The sequence below is a fragment of the Giraffa tippelskirchi genome, chromosome 2, assembly GCF_054371585.1.
Source record: "Giraffa tippelskirchi isolate mGirTip1 chromosome 2, T2T-mGirTip1v1.2.pri, whole genome shotgun sequence".
In the NCBI taxonomy this organism is placed as follows: domain Eukaryota; kingdom Metazoa; phylum Chordata; class Mammalia; order Artiodactyla; family Giraffidae; genus Giraffa; species Giraffa tippelskirchi.
In genome coordinates, this window is record NC_137276.1 from 202,374,832 (window position 1) to 202,389,371 (window position 14,540).

General features: G+C 36.0%; 1 protein-coding gene and 1 long non-coding RNA gene across 2 annotated transcripts in view; one reads left to right on the forward strand and one right to left on the reverse strand.

Moving 5' to 3' along the window:
- Positions 1-14,540, forward strand: part of GBE1 (1,4-alpha-glucan branching enzyme 1) — a 297,215-nt gene that overhangs the window by 170,498 nt on the left and 112,177 nt on the right. The window lies entirely within an intron of this gene.
- LOC145531039 (uncharacterized) lies at positions 1,886-5,823 on the reverse strand. Its single transcript, XR_014072134.1, has 2 exons — positions 4,107-5,823; positions 1,886-2,741 (listed from the first exon to the last, which is right to left on the reverse strand). It is a non-coding gene; the product is annotated as an uncharacterized LOC145531039 (long non-coding RNA).

Below are 14,540 nucleotides of genomic sequence, written 5' to 3' on the forward strand. Positions count from 1 at the left end.
TTTCTTGGGCTCCAAAATCACTGCATATGGTGACTGCAGCCATGAAATTAAAAGACACTTGCTCCTTGGAAGAAAAGCTATGACAAACCTAGACAGCATATTAAAAAGCAGAGACATTACTTTGCCGACAAAGGTCCGTATAGTTAAAGCTATGGTTTTTCCAGTAGTCATGTATGGATATGAGTGTTGGACCATCAAGAAGGCTGTGCGCTGAATAATTGATACTTTTAAACTGTGGTGTTGGAGAAGACTCTTGAGAGTCCCTTGGACTGCAAGGAGATCAAATCAGTCAAACCTAAAGGAAATCAGTCCTGAATATTCACTGGAAGGACTGATGCTGAAGCTGAAGCTCCAATACTTTGGCCACCTAATATGAAGAGCTGACTCGTTAGAAAATACTCTGATGCTGGGAAAGACTGAAGGCAGGAGGAGAAGGAGATGACAGAGGGTGAGATGTTTGGATGGCCTCACTGACTCCAGGATATGGTAAAAGACAGGGAAGCCTGGTGTGCGGCAGTCCATGGGATTGCAATGCATCGTATGACTGACTGAACAACAATAAGCAACTCACTTTTCCCTGTATCTGGTTTGTAGTTGTGATAATCGCCTCTGTCACCATCATCGTCACAGCATTGTTACAGTCTTCTTGTGGGCAGATTAAGTAGCCAACTTAATCCTCTGAAGCATATTTAGAGGCTTGAAGGCAAGTAAATCACAATATTTTTTGTGAGCCAAATGCGTGTCGCTATTGCTTTAAATCTTTGTTGTGGTCTCACTATTCTTTAAAAACACATGAAAATGCTTTCTTGGTAGAAACTCCAAATTAGGAACATTTGTGGAAATGACCAATGATGATCAACATCTAACAGTATTGAGAAATCACGGCCAAGAGCACTGGTAGCAGTAGAAAGCCCATCAAGGTCAGAAACCAGGACTGAAGGCACAGCTATGCAAGGGCGCTCAGATGCAGCAGCAAACAGTTCCACTCTCTGTAATTGTCCCTCTGGGCTTCATTAGACTGCAGTGGAGTATAATAATTGATCATAATGAACGTGAGCCATTAAAAAAAAAAATTAAGTCATATTCAAAAAAGTCTTTTTAGGCACCAAGAAAAAGTAAAACATTATTTCAAAGTATTTTTGTTAAAATGTTAAATTTTTAAATGTTAGAAATTAAGTTAACTCTTTATCTTAAGGAGAGTTTCTGTGAAGATTTTATTTATGTGGACTACTTTGTCTCCCCCAATGCAGAATAAGCAGAGTCTCTCTATTTTTAAGAGTTTGAGGTGCTGAAGGCATTTTATTCAACAATTATTGGATTGACTATCCTGATTCTTTTGCACTCTAAATCCAGGACCATTACATCTGTTTCTTAGAATATTTTATGGTGCTTTGTTGTAAGGGGAAGACAGCATTTTAGTCTCAGGATGTTAATTCTAAATCAGTTTGCCCCAATAATGGATTCAGGTGATACTTTTTCAGTTTAATGGCTAAGCTGTTTGCTATGACACTGCCTAGATCAGCTCAGGCAGGAGAGGGCCTACTTAGTTCTCTGCATCTCCTATCTCTTCTTTCTATTCTGTGTGACCATTGATGTTGTGACAATGATTATGGGTAAGGCTATCAGACCTTAGTGTTTGTTGTCTGGAGCCCATTCTGGACTAGCATCTGCCCTGATGTTTTCCTTCTGACAAAATGTTATATTAATAAGTGTTGCCTTAAACTAATCTGGCATGGGCTATGCTTGACATGAAGTTTTTTTCCTGGTTTCTGCCATGGGCTCATTGACTAGCTTGTGTGGTTTTATCTGAAAGATTATCAGAAATAGCCCATCTCTCTTTATCCAGCCTTCTCCAAAACTGAAGTATCTAAGATCTCCTGGAAAAGAAGATAATTTAGGGAGCTTAGTGATAAAATGAAAGGATGAGCACTTTCAGGTCCTAAGGGGGTGAGAGAAGCCTCTGTGCTGCTTTCCTTGCTGACTGCTTGGTCCTAGACACTGCTGTGCTGCCAGGCTGCTGGACAGTGGGGTCAGTAGGGAAAAATGGGGAATTGTATGTGAAGGATGCGCAAAATAAGTGTGCAACAGGGAAACCCAGTAGTCCTTCTGAGAAGCATGTAGAACAACATTGTCCAAAAGAAATATAATGCAAGCCACATACATAATTTCAAATATTCTAGTACCCACATCCATCTCTAAAACGATGATTAAAAAGCCTACCTCGTGGAACTGATGAGAGATTTGAAGTATTACAAATATGTAAAGTTCTTAGAACAGTTCCTGGCACATAATAAGAATTAATTATTATTATCTTATGGCTTGTTCCATGACTTGTTCCACATCAGCTTCTATGTTGATCTCAAATTTATGTATCATATAAACCAGAACATATATCCATCTAACCATTGTAGTTTCTCTTTATATTACTTGCAAATTATTTCTCAAATCCAGTTTCTCTTTCCTACCCACTGTCCTGTGTTAAATGCTCTTATTTGATCATCTACCTCCACTCTCTGCTTTCTTTCATGTTAATATGTAGTTTACTATACTAGTTTTTGGATTGTGTTATTTAGTTTACTTTTTAGCTCAGGTGGTAAAAAATCCGCCTGCAATGCAGAAGACCACCATTCAATTCCTGGGTCGGGAAGATCTGCTAGAGAAGGGACAGGCTACCCATTCCAGTATTCTTGGGTTTCTCTGGTGGCTCAGCTGGTAAAGAATCTGCCTGCAATTAGGGAGACCTGGGTTCGATCCCTGAGTTGGAAAGATCCCCTGAAGAAGGGAATGGCCACCCACTCCAGTGTTCTAGCCTGAAAATTCCATGGACTGTATAGTCCATGGGGTCACAAAGGGTCGGACATGACTGAGCAACTTTCACTTTCTCCTCTATACCGAGCAAGAACATGAGCTTCAGCAAAGCAAAGATACCCTTGTCTTGGTTCGCCTTTATCCCTCAAGACTAGAAGAGTGCTTGACTTACTTAGACACAAATTTATTGAATGAATAAGGAAGTGAATTAATACATTTATGTTTTTCTAAGGGTCTCAAATTAGAGTATAGGTCTTGTGTACCTTGTAACCCCATTGCTTGGCACAGTAGTTCAGAGCCTGCCAGAGAATAGACTATCAAATAATTGTTCAACTGAGTAAAAATGAAACCAGTTATCGCTACGAAGTAATACTTTTTAAATGTTTTATGTTCTTTTATTCCCAGATACAGGAAATGTTATTTAACTTTGTTCATGAAGTAATATTGGCATGCAGGTTTATCACAACAGGTTGTTCCGTGTGACTACTTTGGGAAATGATCCAGCAGGGAGGAAAGTTCAGGAGGATATACAGTGTATATCACATGAAGAATGTGTGGTGCTCAAATAAATTTGGAAAATCCTGAATTTAATCAAGTTCACCACATTTCTTTATAGTTGAAATTCTTAGAATCTTTAATTAGCTAATGTGCATTTTGAATCCGCAAGTGAGTGCTACACAATAATACTTCATTTCTCAAATTTCTTTGACCTTAAAGCACTTCAGTGCACTTACAAGAGATTAAAAAAAAAAAAGAGAGCCTTAGCATGAGATTTTTGAAGGACCTGGCTCTTGTCTCATTCTCACTCACTCTTCCTCTCGTTCATTAACCTCTCACCACTCTGGTGCTTTTCTCACTTTGGGGCCTGTGTGCACACTTTTCTCTCTGCCTGGAGTATTCCCATTGTTTGGCCAGCTCCTATTTATTTTCCAGTTCACAGTGTAAAAACCTCTTCTTAACTTCGGCAGTCTAAAATCAGTCCCCTTAAATGTTTGCTCGGGGCTTCCTCTTCATTTTTCACTTATTTATCATAATCTGTAGATAAGATTTGCCCATAAATGTGCATTTTATATTTTAAAACAGTGATGACTTACCTATTTTTCCTTTGATTTCATCTTTAGGTGATATTTTGTTGAGTGTGCCTTTGCAAATTCTGTATTATAATCATTGTTAATGATAGTTTTACATTTTTGTAACAAATCCTATTTGCAGTTTATGTCCTTAATAGAAAATAAAAATATTCACTAATCCTTTAGAATTTAAGACCCTTATACTCAAATTATACTCTAATTTGAGACCCTTAGAAAAACATAAATGTATTAATTCATTTGCTTATCCATTCAACAAATTTGTGTCTAAGTAAGTCAAGCACCTTTCTAGTCTTGAGCGATAAAGGAGATAAAAGTGTAGTGACAGCAACTCATGGTAGTTAGGGGATGGAACTAGGATAGCTTTTTCTTTGGCATCCAAGGCATGACTCCTTCCAAGCTATGGGTTTCTCTTTGCCGAGTAGGGCGTGTCATCATTTTACTGTTTATGTATTTAAATCTTTCATTTTCATCTCTTATTGCTGTCAAATTAAGTACATTTATATATTGTATATTTTAGAGAAATGAATCTTTTTTTTACTATTATTATCTCAAACAGTAAGCAATAATATAGCCTGCTTCAGGATTCACACTGACTTAAATTATTATTATCATTTTTCCATCATCAGCATATCAAAGATTTGACTGGCTGCCTTTATTCTTCTCCAACTTATTCTCTTTGTCCTCTCTCTTTCCATCTGTCTCTTTATCTGTGTGTCCCTCTCATAGGTCTCAGCTGTACATTTGGCAGTTTACACTCTGTTATATTTAAAAGAGGATAGCCAAAAATAAAAAAGTCATTGATTTAATTTTTTTTATTCTTGCTTATCAGTTTCTGCAAAGAGCTAAGAGAAAATTATCTCTATGTTCTTTTAAAAAGTCTTATTATATAGACTCCACTCGCCACAAGCAGACAAGGTGTAAAATATTAATACACAGGCAATACAAAGTTAAGAACCTCACTCAGAACCAAATACTCTGTTGTCTAAGTTAGATAGTCATCTGTGAATAGGTGAAGACCTAAAAATTTTTCTCATTGAGGCATGAGTGAAACATTTTTTGTTTGTTTGTCTGCAATCTTTCTCTCTCCCCTCCCGTTCCCTTCTCTTTTCTCCACTCATTTTTTTTTTTTTTTCAATACAAGGGGAATTAAAGTTCTGAGGCTGGGGAAGATCTGGGTCTGTGTCTACTGGGGGCAGAGCTTTGGTTTTCTCTCCTTTTTTGCTTCCCAATGATTGGCTTATTTCCCTTCTGTGCTGATTATTTCAGTATTTAGAAAAAAAAACTGGTTGCAGCTAGAAGTTTGCCTTAAGAAATGTAAACCTTTGCAGGCATTTGAGCATAAATCTAGGAAATTCAGAGAAACTGGGAATAAGCCACAGGGAGGCTTGGTCCTTTCATCCACTCTTTTTGAAGGATTTATTAACATCCTGCAGAAAGTAGAAATCTGATTCTTGTGTTGTATGTGTTTATAAATTATATTGCTCTCTAGATGTTAACTAGTTGTATCAGTATGCACTAGATTTTGTCTTGGGTTTTCTTATTATGTACATGTTTGTATACATGTGTGTACAGACATCTAAAACCCAAAATTTTAAACATGTTAATCATAGACTATTGAATGTCTTGATTTCTTGCGCTTAACTACAGTTCATAATCGCAGCACAACTAAAATTGACAAATATAGTATATAAAATGAACACTAAATGTCCATGCTTTTTAAAACTGAATGTTAGGAGTAGGGGGCTGTATACACACATGTTGATGATAAAGTAATCTGCTTAGAATCATGTATTAAAAATAAGTCTGGCACACATAGGTGCTGAATTAGCTAAATTAATTAATTTAACAATATTTTTTGAGTACTTACTATGTACACAATATTCCTCAACCTTGGAAAGAAAGCAGTAAAAAAAAAAGAAAAGACCCCAATTCTCTGAGCCCTCTCTATAGGGATAGGAAAACAATACAAAATAAAATTCCCAAACAGTAGCAAGTACCATGAGGAAGAATAAAGCCAGCTAGAAGTGTTCAATGTTATGTTGACCATAGTTGTTTTTTAATGTGGTCAAGATAGCCATTTCTGAAGAGGTAGTATTTAAACAGAGACTTGAACGAAGTAAAGTACAATATAAAACCCTGGGGGATGAGTGAACAGAGAGGAGAAAGTGTTGTGAAGTCCATGTGGGGGAATTGGCTTGGTGTGTTCAAAGGTAGGCAAGAGCGATGCAGAATGGTAAGCGAGGGATACTTTTAGGAAAACCCCGAGATTTTGGTGGTTGTTAGATCATGTAAAGCCTTGTAGGTTCCTTGAAGGAGTTTGGATTTTCTTTGGTTTTATTCAGTTTATTCTCTGCTGATGGTAAAGAATCTGCCTGCTATATGGGTTTGATCCCTGGGTTGGGAAGATTTCCTGGAGAAGGGAATGGCTACCCACTCCAGTATTCTTACCTGGAGAATTCTGTGGACAGAGGAGCCTGGCAGGCCCCAGTCCATGGGGTTGCAAAGAGTTGAGCGTGACTGAGCAACTTTCACTATTCACTATTTGACATATAAATTAAGATGTTGAGTAGCCAGTCAAATATCTGAACCTGGAATTCAGTGGAGGCATTAGGGCTAGCAAATTAAAATCATAACTTATCTGTTTATAGAAGATATTTCAAGCTATGAGATTGAATCAGTTTACCTGAAAAGTGGTGATGAGGAGAGATATGGTCTGGCTGCTGAGCCCTGAGTTACTCTCACATGATGAAGTCAAGAAGAAGGATCTGTAGGTGAAAAAGGACAGGATGGGAGGGCTCAACCATGCCAGCCACAGCTGCTGTGCTTAAGTTAAATGAGGACTGAGAATTAAACATTGGCTAGGACCAGTGGTCATTTGTTTGGACTAAAAAAGGGTTTTATGGGAATGATTGGGCTGAAATTCCATTTTCAATGGGTTAAAAATGAATGTGAAGTGAGAAAGAAAATGCAGTAAGTGCAGATAATTTTTATGAGGGGATATTCTCTAAAGGGGAACAGAAAAGTATGTTGGTAGCTGAAATAGAGAACTATAAGTTAAAAAAGTTTCTTTTAAGGTAGGAGATATTTCAGCTGATATGGTTGAACCAGTAGAGAAGGGAAATTTGCTGAGTCAGTATGGATAACTGTAGGTACAATTCTTTGATATGGGAAGAGAAGGGATTTGGAGTATGAATAGAGGATTGGTCTTGGAAAAGTGTAGGGATAGTTAATCTGATATAATAAGGAGATAGAGTATATGAGTTTTAAGCAGAGAGAGTGGTAGATTTGATTGGGTGTTGATAATATTCTATAATTGCTTCTGTTTTTTCATTTACTTTTAAAGTCAAGGCAGTCAACTAAGGACTTCTGTGGTGGTTCGGATGGTTAAAAAATCTGCCTGCAATGCAGGAGACCCGGGTTCGATCCCTGAGTCTGGAAGATCCCTTGAAGAAGGAAATGGCTGCCCATTCCAGTATTCTTCCCTGGAAAGTCCCATGGACAGAGGAGCCTGGTGGGCTACAGTCCCTAGGGTCACAAAGAGTCAGACATGACTGAGCAACTAACACTTAACAGTCAGCTGAAGGTGAAAAGTTGAGAGAGAGGTGCTGGCAATTCCAGATGAAAGGAGATATAGAAATGTTATCTGAGACAGTGAGAGAGTTGTTTCATCATTATGGAAATAATATGGGATTTTTGAGTGATTCTGAGGACCCATCTGCCAGTGAACCAAGAAGAAAACTGGCTTTGAATAAGGCTGGAATTCTGCTAGGACTACAAGTCTTCCTTTGAATTCCCTCTGGAAGCTGTTTTAAAGGCTGAAGAGGGGCAATTGGTAAATGCTTGAAAGACAATTTTTTTTCCCTCCATTTTCCTTGAATTTTCATATAGTTAACATTTCTGAAAAGTTGAGAACAAAGAAAAGAATAAGTTTAAAGAATTACAGTTTTCCAGAGCAAATCTGTTAAATAATAAGTCACAGCAGGAGGTATAATTAATTACAAGCCAAGTAAGCCTGAGAGATAATTGATTCAAATATACTCAACTTATCACCAAATATATTCTTCATAGTATTGCTGGAGTAATATACTTTCTCAAATGCAGATGTTGTGTGTGACTGACAAGTGTAAATCATTCTGTGGTAAACTATAGCCTATGATAGTTGTTTTCTAAACAGATGAATGCTAATGTAATACGCTGGTGAAAATGGAGATCTAGCATCTATTTTAGAGTTTCTGACACTTGAAACTGCCTCCCCCTTATAGATTATGTCACGATTGATACTTTCTTGATCATATGAGATAGACATATCGGAACCAAAAACATAAAACAGGGTTTCACAAGTCAGTTGCTGTTGCTGCTGCTGCTAAGTCGCTTCAGTTGTGTCCGACTCCCAGCGACCCCATGGACTGCGGCCTACCAGGCTCCTCCGTCCATGGGATTTTCCAGGCAAGAGTACTGGAGTGGGGTGCCATTGCCTTCTCCATCACAAGTCAGTTATGCCATCTCAAATATGCTATTGTCCCCAGGACAGAAACTATGGGTCCATGGATATATTCAATTGCAATTTTTTTTTGATATTCAAAAGGATCTAATGCTAAATTTTCAGAAACATGCATATTTAAATAGATGGCATTATTTTTAAAAGTGTACTTGAAACAGGGGTGTGACTGCACTTCTTTATTGTATACCCTTAGCCAGTCCTGGGAGGAAGCACACAGACTCTGAGACCAGTAGGCAGTAGTCACAGTAGGTTATTTATTTCTGTGTCCTGAGGCACCAACTAGTGTTTTCCCAGCTGCCTCTATCAGCCCCATGATTCCTGTCCACTTTGCACTGAGGCATCTTCACTGAAGCCCTATGGGTATAAGAATCACATTTTCAAAGTAATAGGTCTTAAGGATAAATTTCAAGTCCTTGGCACATTCAAAGTTCAAGTGTCTGATCATTTTGTGCATGCATGCTCAGTAGCTAAGTCGTGTCTGACTCTTTCCAACCCTGTGGACTGTATCCTGCCAGGCTCCTCTGTCCATGGGATTTAAGAATACTGGAGTGCGTTGCCATTTCCTTTTCCAGGAGATTTTCCCTACCCAGGGATCTAACCTGTGTCTTCTGTGTTTACAGTCAGATTCTTTACCACTGAGTCACCAGAAAGTCCTTATCTGATCACTTTCTACCCTCTAAATTCAACAGTGCAATTTCTCTCAGGTACCAAGACTGTCTCTTTATCCATGCCCTTCTCCTTTGGAATGCCTTCCCTAGTCTACTTTGGTTTATATTCTATCCTATATTTCATGACCAAATATCTATTTCCTCTCTTTGGAAATCTTTATAAAATCTCTATAGTCTCTATCCTTACCCTTGCCCCTTTAAATGTCCTCTTGCCTGCCTCATTCCAATAGATTTAATCTGGACTTTACCTTCTTACTTAAATACTGCATTTACATAGATCTAATAATGTATGTGTGTGTGTGTGTGTGTGTGTGTGTGTGTGTATAACATTGGAAAAATCCCCATATTATTCTTTCCTACTAGACAACATGTCACATCAGTGACCTTCCTTTTGACTGTACTCCAACAGCATATATTTGTCATCCAATTAATGCTTATCATCTATTAGAATTGTACCTAAAATAAAAGTATATATATATATCCTGAGAGACTATTCTGTACATTTCATGAGATATTTTCATGCAAGATGTTCTGCTTTTGATTTTTGATATTAAAAATTATTTCTATTTCAAAAATAGTTTTATTTTTTCACACTACCTTATAGTAAAGCCTTTTTAATTCATATGCTTTATATCATTCAGGGGCTTCCCTGGTGGCTCAGATGGTAAAGAATCTGCCTGCAATGCAGGAGATGCAGGTTAATTTCCAGAATCAGGAAGATCCCCTGGAAAAGTGAATGGCAATCCACTCCAGTATTCTTACCTGGAGAATCCCATGGACAGAGGAGGCTGGTGGGCAACAGTCCCTGGGGTGGCAAAGTGTTGGACACAACTTAGTGACTAACACTTTCATTTCATTCAGCTTTAATTTTATTTGTGCCCTAAGTAATTTGTTAAAGCAATATTTTTAATAGAAAATCATGATCTATTTTCTTATATACTCTCCTCTGACTTATAAAGTCAAGTTCTTCATAAGTATGGAGATACTTCATTTCATAAATTTGTAAATATCTTAATGGTGATGACATTTTAATACTATACTATTTTACTTATAATGAAAAGATTTTACTCTAAGAGACCTACTGGAAAAAAATGTAATCTTTTTTTTAAATATGAAATGATATTTTGTTTCCTCATATTAAAATGCAGTTAAAAATGTCAAAATAAACATGCAAAGCCAAAATTAAATCTCTTGATCATATTTTTGTGAAGTGATGACTTTTTCTATTTTAATTAACTCCCTAAAGAATTTTTAAATGTGAAAGTCTCTAACCTAGAGGATAATTTTCAAACAATTACATATATAATTATTTACTTTATAATTTTTCTCCTTTCCACATAAAGTCACAATTTTATCATATACTTATCTTACCCACCCCAATGAAATGTTTGTTGTGTTAAATAACCTATAAGTTCCAATCTGCCATCCTATCCTCTGTCATATATCTATCATGGCATATAATTAACTGCTATGATTATTTTGATTTATAAATAATTTTATATATATATAAGAATATGGAAATATGTACTTAAATAGAGTAATAAGCAATCTAATTGTCAATTTTATTTAATTAGTATAATAACCTGTAATTATAAATTTAATTATAAATATATACATCATATATTGATTTTTTTTTTTATTCTGATTTCAACATGGACAGACATAGGAGAAGACCATAAAACCGTCATGTTTTTGGTAAATTTATATGGAAACATTATAGATATATTCTCATTATCTTTATATAAATTGAAGGGTCATCTTTTTAAGAGTATATCATATACAAGTTCAGAGATTTCTAAGAGAACATTAGTTAATGTGTTTCTTTTGCGATGTGAATGTAAAAGGTTATCAGGAGAGCCGCCTGTGATGTAATTTTGTATCTTGAGTGTATCACTGCCACATTTTGGCTAGGATATTGTACCATAGCTTTTCAGATGTTACCATTTGGGGAAACAGGTGAAGTCTATGCAGGATCTCTCCCAGTTATTTTACGTAGCTGCATGATAATCTCCAATTGTCTCGAAATCAAAAGTTTAAGTAAATCTTTTTAGAAACCTCTTTACGTAAGAGACAAAGTAGCTCAAGGAAAGTACATGAAAATGTTACTAACTATTTATTATTACCTCTCCTGGATATTTGAAAATAGTCTTCATTTTAAAAAGTGGATTGATATAGGTAATAACTTTTCAAATAATTTTTTAAAGTAATTTTTGTTTAGATAGTCAGATCAGAACATCTGCTGCTTTTACAGTCTTAAAACATCAGTGCCCACTAAAATCACCATGACTAGAACTGATCCTCAACTTTAGAGTTTGCAATCCCCCTCCATAGATTAGACTGAGTATAGGGATCACACTCACACTAACCTCATATTTAAAAAGCGATCTAATAATATTAGATGGAGTATATGCCTTAAAAGTTAGTCAGGATCCTTGTGTTCAGTAGGAAAGTCACCTTTGTTTTGTTCTAAGTGTTTTTGATTTCAAGTAAGTAGGATTTTTAAAGTGAGCATGAAATTAACACTATAAACATTGCTTGGTTCTAGACAATATGTGATCTCGGTAAAGTAAGCGCCTTATGGACCATTCCTGCCTGATTGATTCTACTACACCAGTGGAGAATTTGGATTTACCAACTAGTATTTCTTTCTTCCCATCAGTGCTGAATTAGTACTGGTGAACACATTTTATTAAGATTTGTGATAATGTTTGTTTTTCACCAAACCTAATGCAGATCATTGTTCTTTTCTCAATACATTATTTTTCTAGAAATTTCATCAGTAACATCCTGGTTTTCACAATTCAAACTTGTCACCTTGTTTATACTTGGGTATTCCCTAACTCATCATCAAAGAAGCATTTATAAACTAGGTTTTAGTTACATTTACTTCTGCTACTAGATGATGTTACTTATTGTATGTTGGTATTTATTTTACTCTGAGATGCTCTCTTTATCAATCTCTCCCATTGTAGACAATTCTTTACTAGAAAATTCATAGACTCAAGTCTTTCAAGAGACCTCAGTAACATAGTTTAATCTTCAATCTTTTCTTCAGCATCCCTGTTTCTGCTTGCTCTTAGATGTCTTCAGTAGTGTGAAACCCATCTCATGAGGTAGCCCGTTCCATATTTGAATAGGTTTCTCCATCAGGAAATTTGTTGTTATATTGAGTTAAAAATCTGTCTATCAATTTATAACCCATGGACACTCACAAAACAGATCCAATCACTTTTCTACATGGTGTGCCTTTGAGTATTATACCCTGGGGCTCTTTCCATTTGCAGAATGTGTATTTCCATTTTCTCCCCAATTGTTTTTCCTATTGCATTACATGGTTTTGAATTCTTATTTATTAGCAAACTTGAATTTGTCTATATCCCTCTTAGATTTGGAATTCTAAATTTAATATACCAGACGAGTTCTGACTATATCCTATTATATTTTAGTCATAAATTTCTTAGCCATTGCCCAGTATAGGCCTGCATTGTATCCATGCTGTTTTCTATTCATTTGATACCTGAAAAGTGCAAGTGTTGTAAAATACCTTGAGCATTGTAAGATTTGGTTCGGTTCTGTCTTCTCACCTTGTAAATAATATGTGTACCAGGTAAATGGGGGGGAAAAAATCACTCTTTCAGTGATACTTCTTTTTCAGTTTTTGGTTTGTTTTACCTCATTTATTCTCCCTGGAGTATACTGTGAAGATTAGCATTTATTCAAACCTCGATACATGTCTAGTTGAAAAATCTTAAAATCTATCATTTAAATTTAAATTGGATTCTGAAAGGTCACTAGATTAAATCTCCTGCTATACTTAGTGAAGGAAAATGTATCTTAAGGGAGGGAAAGCAGACCATTTTTTACATTTTTAACAGGCTAAATTGGGAACTTGTTAGTGCTCACAATCCAGTTCTTCAGAAGTATAAAACTGAACTTGAAGCATCCTGGTCACCTGACCTGCTTTGGAACATAGTGGTAACCACTAAAGAGGAAAGTGGTGCATTGCTTTTCATGAAGAGCCACCTGCCATCACAGGTGTTACCAACAAATATTGGAGCTTCGAAGAGCTATTGTATTTTCCTTCAGCCAGCCATTGTGATGACAGCACTTTAGAGGTTGTTGGGCCACTTTCAAACTTTTGTCTCTTAAAGGCTACGGTGGAAATATATAGGCAATCTCGATGAATCAAAATCATATCTGCCTTGTAATATGATCATAAGCTTTCAAAGAGGCCTTTCCTTATGAAGTATTTATGAATTATGAGAAACAAATGTAGGCCTTTCATCTGCAAACATGACAAATATTCACAAAATGCATTTGTCTTCAATTGGATATTCCTCTCTTTCATCTTTAAAAGAGACACACTTTTCATAAAGTCAGCTATTGCCAAAGACTAACAAGTATCTGTGAAACAAAGGATTTTTGAACTTTTTCTTTGATTAGCTTGTTCTATCAAAGGTCAAGGAATTATATTCTTGGATGGTGATGGACAGATGTGGAAGCATTGTGTACAGACATGCTTGCTCACTTGGTACTGCTATGGCTGTAGTGAAACGAAGGTCAATTTGAACCAATGGGCCAGACATATAACATGGGATGTCGTAACAGTTGGAAAAAAATCAGCAAATTAGGATACAAATTTATACTTCAGAGTAATATTCATTTTTGTGTATAGCTTTGTTTTTCTGGACCTTTCTGCTTGTTTATATGCCTGTTTAATTCTCTGCTCACATTTACATCTTTATTAAACTTTATACCCATTCTCTCTCCTTTTATTTTTCCCCTTTATCCTTCATGTAACTGACTGTGAATAAATTTGAATCACAGTTTTATGTTAGTAACAAGTCAGAGTGCCAAATTTAAGCTATTTGTGGTCTTTTGTGAGCAATGTATATATTTACAGTATCTAACATCTGCATTAAAAATTCTAATATTATGATTATTTTCAAAGTAGGTTTGGCCATTTGCAATCAATAATATCAACAATGAAATACATTGTCATGGTAATTATTAAAAGAAACATCCATGAGCAAATGGACTCTGGAAATGGCAACTTAACATGACAAATGGAGTGGCACATTGCTCCTCCATGAACTTCCTGTGATACATCCAAAATTTCATGAGCTACACTAATATGCTAATAATATGGATGATAATAAGAGAAAGCAAAAAACAAAAACAAAACAAAAAAATGTAGGCAACAAAAATTAGAAGATAATTTGGGAGGCAAGGAAATATATGAGCTATAATCATTAGTATAGTTGCTGTGTCTGTGGATAAAGTTTGCCTGATTTTAAAGATTTTGGCCTTTTTGGATGGGGGAAAGTCAGGCAGATCTGTACAAGTGTTCCGGTCCTTCACTTATCTGTCCAGGTGATTTTGGTACATCACACAAAATCTCTTGTTTCAGTTTCCTAATCTGTAATTAGAGGATGATAACCTGTAATATGAGTGTGAAGAAAAGGTTAAATA